We start from the raw sequence: 10051 nt of genomic DNA, 5'->3' as shown, positions 1-10051 counted from the left end.
ACTGTGGTCATTAAAGATGTTTCATATGATTTTAATCTGAAATTTGTTAAGGTTTGTTTGGAGACCTAAAGATATGCTCTATCCTGGAGAGTGTTTCCTGTGCTCTTGAAAAGAAAGTTGATTTTGGATAGAATATTCAGCATTCAGCTATTCAGCCCATCTGGTCTAACATGTCATTTAAGGACAATGTTTCTTTATTGATTTTTCTGGTGAAAATCTAGATGATCTATCCATTTAAGTGGGGTATTAAGATCTCTTACTACTCATGTATAGGTATTTCTCCCTTTTTAGGTCTTTTAATATTGCTTTGTATATTTGATTGCTTTTATATTGGGTTCATAAATATTTATGTTATATCCTTTCCTTGGATTGACGTTTTTATCAATACGTAAAGCCTTTTGTTTTTGTCACAATTTTTGTTTTAAAGTCCCTTTTGTCTGATATAAATATAGCTACCTCAGCTTTCTTTTTATTTCTATTCTGATGAGGTAGGTTTTTCCCTCCCTTCAGTTTCAGTGTGTATATCCTCATATCAAACCGGAGGCTCTTGTAGACAACATATAGATGTATTTTTTTAGCCTATGTCTTTTGATTGGAGAACTTAGGTATGTACTTACTGCCATTTTTGTAGTTTTCTCTGTGTTCCTTTTTTTCTCTTATTCTCTTCCTTTGCAGTTTGGTGACTTTTCTTGGTGGCATTCTTAAAGTCCTCTCTCATTATCTTTTGTGCATATATTATAGGTTTTGCTTTGTTATTACCATGAGGCTTACATAAAACGTTTGCTATTTACAGCAGTCTCTTAATTTGATAATAACTTAAGTTCAAATACATTTTGAAACTATTTTTACATGTTTTGTTTTTGATGTCACTTTTTACAACTTTTGTCTTTTAACCTTCATACAGCTGTGTAAGTGATTAATCTACATTTATTATATACTTTTGCCAGTATGATTTATGCTTTTATATGTTTTCTGGTTACTTAATTAGCACCCTTTCTTTTCAGCTTAAGCAACTCTCTTTTACATTTTTTCTAAGGCTGATTTAGTAATGAAGTCCTTTAGCTTTTGCTCATCTGGAAAAGTCTTTCTCCTTAATTCTGAATAACAACTTTGCTGGACATAGTATTCTTGGTTGGAAGTTCTTAATACTTTGCATATATCATGACCTTCCCTTCTGGCCTACAGTTTCTCCTGAAAAATCAGATAGTTTGAGGGTTCCCTTGTATGTAACAAGTTATTTTTCCATTGCTCTTTTTAAGATTCCCACCTTTTCTCTCATTATAATGTGTCTGAGTTTGGGTCTCTTTAGGTTCCTCTTCTTTGGAATCTGAGCTTCCAGGAACTGTGTATTGGTTTCTTTCCCCAGGTTAGGGAAGTTTTCAGCCATTCTGTTTCTCAGTCACTTGGTTGTGGTGGCAGCACCTTCAGGCTCAGTCAGACACACAGTCAGGAGTGGCACCTCCCCTGCCATGAATGTTCCCTCATCCCCCACCTGTCTGCCTCCCCAGGTGCTGTCATTTTTTTATATTCTGCCTTTGCTACATTTGCTGCTCTAACTCCCCTCACATACAGACAAGGGACGCATACTGTGGGGTGGGGGTGGCAGCCTCCTAGATCCTCTCCTTCTGGTGTCCACCTCAGCCATTATTTCTTCAATTACGTTTTTGGCCCATCTCTCTCTCCCCCTTCTGAGACAAATGTAATGCCAGTGTTTGTCTGCTTGATGTTGTCCTTCAATCTTCTTCACTTTCTTTTTCCATTCTTCTTTTTTTTTTATCTTTTTGCTGCTCTGTTGGAGTTTCTCTGTCCTGTTGTAAAGTTGACTGACACTTTCTTCTGCTTCATCTAGTCTGTTGTTGAACCCCTTCTAGCGTATTTCTTTCATTGTGGTTATATTCTTCAGTGCAGTGATTTCTGTTTGGTACTTATATTTTCTCTTTGTTGAAGTTTTGTGTTTATCCATTCTGGTCTCGAGTTTGGTGAGCACCTTTATGACCATTACTTTGAATTCTATCAGGTAATTTATCTCTACTTAATTAAGGGTTTTCCTGTGGTTTATCTTGTTTCTTTTTGTTTGGAATATACTCCTCTGTTTTCATTTTGCTTGACCCTCTGTGTTGGTTTCTCTCCATTAGATAAAACAGCCCCCTCTTCCAGTCTTGAAGGTTTAGCCTTGTGTAAGATGAAAGTTATCATTCAACCGTGCCCTGGCTCTTGGTTGTCTCTCATATATGTGTGATTGTCCAAGAAGACTATTTTATTTTTAATAGCTCCTAGTGGTTGATATTATGCCAAGACTTGTCAGTGTCCCACAGTGAAGGATCACAGTAATCACTTAGATTCATGCTCACTGGAAGCCAGATTCGTAGGCAGCCACCACCCCCCTTTTTTTTTAGGGCTACAGGGGATATTTAAGTGTATATTTACTGGGAAGAGTACTTACTAACCTGAACAGAAGGAGCGTGAGTAAGGGAACTCCCTCTTGTCACACATACACAAGACCTCCATCATATATAATACAGAAGGCATTTCAGTTTGTGAGCCCCAGGCCAGAAATTCTTTTTTATTAAATCTAATATTTATGGATTCCTACTGAAAGGGAAATCCTGAAGAAGAATAAGGGCGGGAATGTACAAATTAATAAGTTATATCTTCACCATAATATAGAACACATCCCTTGCAGATCTGGTTCAGATTATTGTTTAAGATTTTTATTTTTTGAGAAAGAGAGGGTGCATGCAAGCAAGGGGAGGGAGAGAGAGAATCTCAAGTGGACTCTCCATGCAGAGCATGGAGCTTGACATGGGGCTCGGTCTCACAACCCTGAGATCATGACCTGAGCTGAGATCAAGAGTAGGTTGCTTAACCAACTGAGCCACCCAGGCACCTCACCTGGTGCAGATTTTAAAATACCAAATACATTTTTAGTCTTCTACATAAGTGTTTGGAAGTACTTTTGTGTATTTAAAATGAAGTTATTAGTACATTTGTACAGTAGTAACTGAACACCAGGAAGACCAAGACAAACACAAACAAATACAGTGTTCCCAAAGCTGTAGTCTGAAAAGTTGATTCTATATACATGAATGAGTTTCTTTGCTAGAAAATCCAAAGAATATAAGGAATGGAGATATGTAAAAAGGCTTTCTTGAGGGGAAGAAGGATACCCATTATGCACTCAGTTTTCTTTCCTTTTGCCACATTCATATTCTTTTCCTGCAGTCTGTTGTCCACGTGTTGTTTCTAAGCAACTGAGGAGACCGCTGTCTCTAGGAGTTTTTGTTCAGACTATCAAGTTCTGCAATGGCCTCATCAGAAGTCATGTTAGCCAGTGTGCAAGCAAGCTCTGGGTTATTAAGGATCTGAAGAAAAGTTAAGAGCCAGCCCCAGGCAGATTGTGTATGTGGATTGCATCTCTTTTTTGCTTTTAACAAAAGCCACTTGGTATGCTCCTTGGAAATTATCATTTGTTTTTGATCATTTGCAGCTTCAACAAATTGTACAAGAAATAATCTCCATTTTCAGAGAGAAGACATTACTCTCTGGATTAGTTGCATTAGCTTCAAATATTCATCCAACAATTCCAATACCATGAGGCATATGGACTCCAGTTTGGACTCCCCTTTGTCCTAATAGTCCTTAATCAGCTGCAACTTTTTGTAGGAGGATATGTTTTCTGATCATTGCTGGAGAGAAAGCACTGAATAGATCCTCTACCCTGACCATGTTCGTGTAGGCCACTGGGAACATGTTGCCCTCCCTGTTGGACAGCTTGGTGCCTTATTTCATCACTGCCTTCAAGGAGGTGGATGTATCATTGTAGTGTTCATCCTACTTGGCAGCCTCACCTTCTGTATCTGCCCTGTCTTCTTGAGAATAGGGAGAGAAGAGTGGGGCAGATTAAGTAGAGGTATGCAGATGGCATTCATGTGCATTGGCTGCAGCCAAAGTCCCACCATTTAGATCTGCTTTAGACTTTACCTGAGGACCCCTCCAGTCTCATCCTTCCCTGGAGCCAAGGGGTGGGGCACCACCAGAGGGAAGCTTTTAAAGTATCCAAATATAGGAGGCAGTCCAAGGTAGCAGGGGAGGAAAACCCTGAATTCACCTCCTCCCCTAGACACACTCAATCTACACCTACATTTCAAGCAATTCTTCTTGAACTGAAATCTGAGCAAACATCATCTATCTATACAACAACAATGGAGGAACCACATAGAGAAGATTAAGAGAGACAGAGACATGGTAACAACAGAAACCCCATCCCCGATGCAGAAACCTGCAGTAAGGGAGGGTTATCAGTGAGAGGCCCACACCTAGACTCCCTTGCTCTGGAACACCAAAAACAAAAAAACAAAAAAACAAAAAAACAGCTTAAAGGTCAACTAGACTGTAAGTGAAGGAAATCTACTTACTAATCCTGGAGTGTCTGCCAAATCGTCTGGGAACTACTCGAACTCAGACTGTCAACAGAGGCAGGATCCAGGCATTCTAGCCAGCCTACTAGGGCTAGGCCAATGTGCCCTGACACCCTCGCTCATGTCAGGTAGTCCCAGCTCATGTCTGCTTGAGCTCTAACCAGTTGCTGAGGCAGCCCCAAAGCAGCATGCCCTGGCAAGCCTGCCAAAGCTGCACTAGCAGTAGCCCTATAGCATGCCCCAACACAAGACTACTACTTCAAGATGGGGAGAGGTAGGTAGTTGTTCTTCCTAACTCAAACACAAAAAGTCAAACAAAAGGAGGAGACAGAGGATTAATTTCCAAAAAATGAAAAAGATAAAATGGCAGAAAAAAGTCCTAATGAATTGGAAGTAATTTATCTGATGAAGATTTCAAAGTAATGGTCATAAAGATGCTCACAGATCTCAGAAAAGAACCAATCAGAGCTGAAAAATACAATAAATTAAATGAAAAATACACTAGAGGGAATCAACAGATTGGATGATATGTAACAGAGGTAATCACCTATGAGAATAGCAAAGAAAATCAATCTATATATATAGATGTGGATATTTGTCTATAGACATATCCTCATTTTAATAAATACTTTAAAATAAAATTAAAAATTCTTTTTAAGAGACTTGTGGCACACCACCAGATATAATGACACGATTTACCTTCCCTACAACAGGCCCCTTCTTGCTGTTCTTATAGTACAGCAAGTAGTAACTCCCATCCTGATACCTACAGACAAAGGCTCTCACCTATTAATTGAAAGCTACCTGTTGTAAGTATTCTCCAGCCACTTGACTTTGTAGTGTTTCTGTGGTTAAAAGTGAATGGTTTCTGCTATCTAGGACATTAATTTGGGTCCAAACGTAAAGCAAAAAGTGTTCAGAAGGTAATAATATAATTTAGGTTATAATGGAACACATTTTGAATATCTAAAAGTAGACCTTATCTTTTGAAACAGGCATTTTTTTTTCTAGTTTGAAACACTGGGAAGATAAAATAAGTTTGTTGGCAGTGTTTTCTCACTTTTTCTTGTGATAGGAATGTAGATAGATGTTGTTAAAACTGAAGACTTTGTTGGTGGTGTTGCTATTTCAGAAAGGATGAACTTGGAAATTTTGTTACAAGTTGATGATTTATTTCTCAATGCAGTCATTGAGAAAATGCACTTATAGACATATTCTAATTTTTGTGTCAGTAATAGAAAATACAATATTCCTAGTATTAAAATGATTCTATTTGAGTGACTTCATGAATTTACTGAGCTTTCTTAAAATGAGTTTTTTTTATAAAAACCTTTATAAAACCCTTTTGGTAAGAAACCTTAGAATAAGTGTATCACTTACTTATGAACATGTATATAGCAAAAAAATTTACTTAAGCTACCTGTTTGGCTCTACAGAGGTACTTAATTTTTTATTTATATTTTGTGGCCACTAGAGATACTTGCTAAACAGCCCTAGCCGGCAGCCTTTGCATTCCTGTATTTTTTAATGATAGTTTTCAAGTAAATGGAAACACAGTTGGATTCTTTTCATAGTATTTCTGTTCCTCTTTAGATATATTAGTTTTTGAACTTATAATTGTTACTAATAAACTAAAAGCTTTGAGAAGTAGAGATTTACCTTGCTTTTTCATTAACGGCAACACTGGGGATATTAACTTGCTTATTGTAATAATGAGAAAATATTGGCTAAGTTTTAGTCAAAATTGGTAGGGCAGAGAAATAAAGATTTAATAGTAGCTAAATCCTTTTTCCTACATGGACCCTGGCAGAGGGAAGCTAGGTAACTCTTAACAGTGACCGGCTAATTTTCACTCCTAGGAAAGAAGCCACTCAACCCAGGGATTCCAGGTACAGGCATTTCTGTGGTCATGTCCTTCCTAGTTTAGGTAGCTTTATTTTTTTTTTTAACTGCACATTGCCTGTTGCTTAAATTCAGAGATTAAGTTCTCTCTGGGAACTGTCTCTTAAGCTAGAAAAATTACATGGTGAAATCCTCCTCTTTACTACTTAATATGGCCAATTCTTGATGAAACTCCAGTGTTCTATTATGTTCCTTTTCAGAGGACTTTTCCCTTTAGTCTTTGGTTGTATGTTAGGGTCTTTATTTCTATTAAGAGACTTCTCCAATGGCTTTCTCAAATTCCAATTTTACAGTGTATAGGAAATTGGTTGGCAGCTGAGGAGTGGGTCTCTTATGTAGCATATTTAGTTGTCTTTTTTTTTTTTTTCTGTGATGTAAGCTGCACCAAAGCATTGCTGTATCTCAAGAAAGACAATTTCCCACGGATCTGTATGATGGCTGCTTAGAGCAAGAGTCACAGGGATCACAATTAATGTAGTCCAAATAATACTAAGGCTGCTTATGATAATTTTAAAATAATGTGGCTTTACCAATATTTATGTCCAAGAATGTCATTTGAAATCACAGAACCAAAAATTGAGTGACAAACCCAAAAGGCTTAATGAGCCCAAGGGAAAAAACAATTTCATAACCACATAAAATCCAGTATAATGGATACAGTTTAATGTATAATAGAATAGAGATTATTGAGGTCATTTGTGAAATAGGTAGTCTATTTTTTCGTGTTTTTCCCTGTCACTAGCTGTGTGTGTAAGGTAGGGGAGTGTGTCCCTGGATTTGGTGTAAGCTGTCCACAGCCTGTATGTACACCAGGAGGGAATATTAATCACAGATAAATTCTAAATATCTTATACTTTTCCCCCTTCAATCCTTAGCAAAGACTAAACAAAAGTAAAAAATAAAATAAGGAGAGCTGAAGAGTTATATTCTACACCTTGAGTATGCCCTGCATGTTTACCAGCCTCCGAACATTCTGCTGTGGATGCTTACCTGTCCTTCATGACTGATAGTGAGACACCTGCACGAAAACCTAAGAATATACCACACTGGGAGAAGGCAGCCAACGCTCTCTGTATAATTAACACATGGGGGGAAAATTCTTTCCATTTCTAAAATTTTTCTTTCATTTCCTCCCTTATATTGAGGTGATTGTGCAAATTAAACTGTAAATCCCTTCAGGAGAAAGCATTCTAATTTTCTTTTAAGAACCTCTGTTGTTACATAAGAATATCTCATTAAGCTTTACTTTTCCTAGGGAACACCAAGGCAGCAGGTGATAATAAAAGAAAAAGATGTTTTTAAAGTTATGCTTTTTACCAATGAAAATTAAAAGGTGTTATAAGCATTTTCTTAAATTCAGGAGTTGAGCATCTGTTTGACTTATTTTCTGGAAGCTTTTTATGGCAATTTCTTCTCTATCGGGTGGCAACATGAAATGCTTTGATATTATTAAACCTGCTAAAGCTTATTCCCAAGTTTAGGACTTATCTAGTAGGCAGACTAAAGAATAGTTTCCCTTTTGATTAGACTCAATTATAGAGAAATTTCTCATCTGAGTTTTAATATCATTTTTATTCAAGAATCTAAAGTAGAATGCTTTCTGTAACCTCCAGGCAGAGAGATTATAAGCAAGATGAGCAGTAAAATCAAATTCTTGTTGTGTATTGAAAGCCTCATATGTTTGAAAATGCTTTATCATACAAGCTGGTATTCCTGAATGAAACACAATAATGTATGTGACGTTCACATTCCTTTAAATTCTAATTTATTTTCAAATGAAACTTTCTAGTCTTTCACATTTAAACATGCTTGTCCCATCACATATCAAGTATTTTTACAATATATTGGTAAAATGTTGATAGATTCTTAGGAGTTTGCAGTTGGTAAACATTCATGCAGTATGTTTTTGTCTCCTAAGAGTTATAATGGATTGACAGTGATTAGTATGAAAAACATTTTCCTTTTCAGCACTTGTCATTTTACTTCTCAAAAAGTCAGTGTTACAGGATGTCATCTGTATATCTTTATTCCAAACTTGGTCAATACATTTTAACAACACAAAGCTACATAGAATTTTAATGGAACCATGAGTGAGTAGTGATGAAAGGACTTGTAGTTGTGTTATCACTGTGATTTTCTTTATAAATGTCATCAGACCATATGAATTTTCTATGAATTGTGTTTTTTTTTTTTTTAGATTTCAATAGGACTTGGAGAACTTGCCTCAGTTGTACATATGAATCTATTTCATTATACATGATTTTTAACTGTTTGCTGTATTTTTGTACCATGATTTAAAGAACATTTCTGTTAGTGGATATTTAGTTGATCCTCAAGGTAAGCTTAAGCTCCCCTAACCCCCACTCACCTTAATAACATGAAAAGGAGCAGAATCTGGGCACCATAATGGACATGTGCCTTCAGCTAGCTCCAAGTCCCCTAGCCCACCTCTGCCCTGGGGCACACACACAAAAAGTGCCACAATTTAAAAGAACAACTAGCATATAAAGGAGTCAGTCCTGGAAATCTGCCAAACCAGGAACTGCTCAAACTCTCACCTGGTGGGAGGGGCTGACAGTCTAAACTTCTCTACCTTGAAAGCATAGACCAGTGCACAGTGCAGGCACCATAAGCAGCCGGCCACCTCAGTGATTCCTGCGTCCTTAGCCCACAGCAACCCTAGCTATCTGACCAAAACTGCCACAGGGCCATGGACACTGGGACAGTCCTGGTTAGGATTCTCCATAGCTCCAGACTTTGTGCCAAGGTGACACAGATGCAAAGTACCACAGAACACTCCAGGCCCTACCATTTTGGATTCAGATGGCTTGCTAAGGCACCCCCCGGTGCAGAATGCTCTGGTACCTCCTGGCTGATGTCTTCTTTGGATCCAGCCATCAGGGTGCCCCCTGCATAAAGTGCCCTAGGAACCCTCAATCCATGCTGGCCTAGTTGCAGCCACCCCACAAGGAACCCCCAATGTGACTCTACTTTAACTTCAGGTATTCTGCCAGAGTTCTTTCAGCATATAGAATCCTGGGATCCCCTGGCCTGCACCCACTCAGCTTTAGCTGTCCCACCAAGCTGCCCAGTGTGTATAGAGCCCCAGAACCCCCCAGCCAACCAGTAAAATTCAGCAAGTACCTAGAGTCTACATGGAGGACAACCATAGATGATACCATTCCTTCAAGTTTAGAACTAGCTGTTCCACAAATCCATAGAAACACACACAGAATGTGTTTCTAAAGAAAGAATAAGACCAAGCCTCAGAAAAAGAAAATGAAATGGAGATAAGCACTATGCCTGATAAAGAATTTAAATTAGTGATTGTAAAGATGTTCACCAGGCTGGAGAGAAGAGTTAAAGAACTCAATGAGACTCTCAATAAAAAGACAGAAAATATAAAAAACCCATCAAAGGTTAAAGAATATAATAACTGAAAAAATACACTAGAGAGAATCAACAGGAGATTAGCAGATGCCGAAAAAATGTATCAGTCATCTGGAAGACAGGGCAATGGAAAACACCCAAGCTAAACAGCAAAAAGAGAAATGAATTTTTAAACAATAAAATAGGTTGAGGGATCTCTTGAACATTAAGTGAACACACACTGACATTGTAGGGGTCCCACCAAAAGAAGAGAAAAAGGGGTATCAAACTTATTTGAAGAAATAATGGCTGAAAACTTCCCTAACCCAGGGGAGGAAATAGCTATCCAGGCTCAAGAAGTA

At 37.9% G+C, this 10051-nt stretch overlaps 1 pseudogene; it reads right to left on the bottom strand.

The window, feature by feature from the left end:
• Nucleotides 1-3269: 3269 nt before the first annotated feature.
• On the bottom strand, nt 3270-7321 carry LOC141371571 (14-3-3 protein theta pseudogene; annotated as a pseudogene).
• Nucleotides 7322-10051: the final 2730 nt, after the last annotated feature.

Source organism: Callorhinus ursinus, unplaced genomic scaffold, assembly GCF_003265705.2.
Source record: "Callorhinus ursinus isolate GAN/ISIS: 27379988/994484 unplaced genomic scaffold, GSC_fseal_2.0 scaffold3, whole genome shotgun sequence".
NCBI lineage: Eukaryota > Metazoa > Chordata > Mammalia > Carnivora > Otariidae > Callorhinus > Callorhinus ursinus.
The sequence above is the reverse complement of the archived record's forward strand: the minus strand, read 5'-3'. Positions and strand labels throughout refer to the sequence as shown.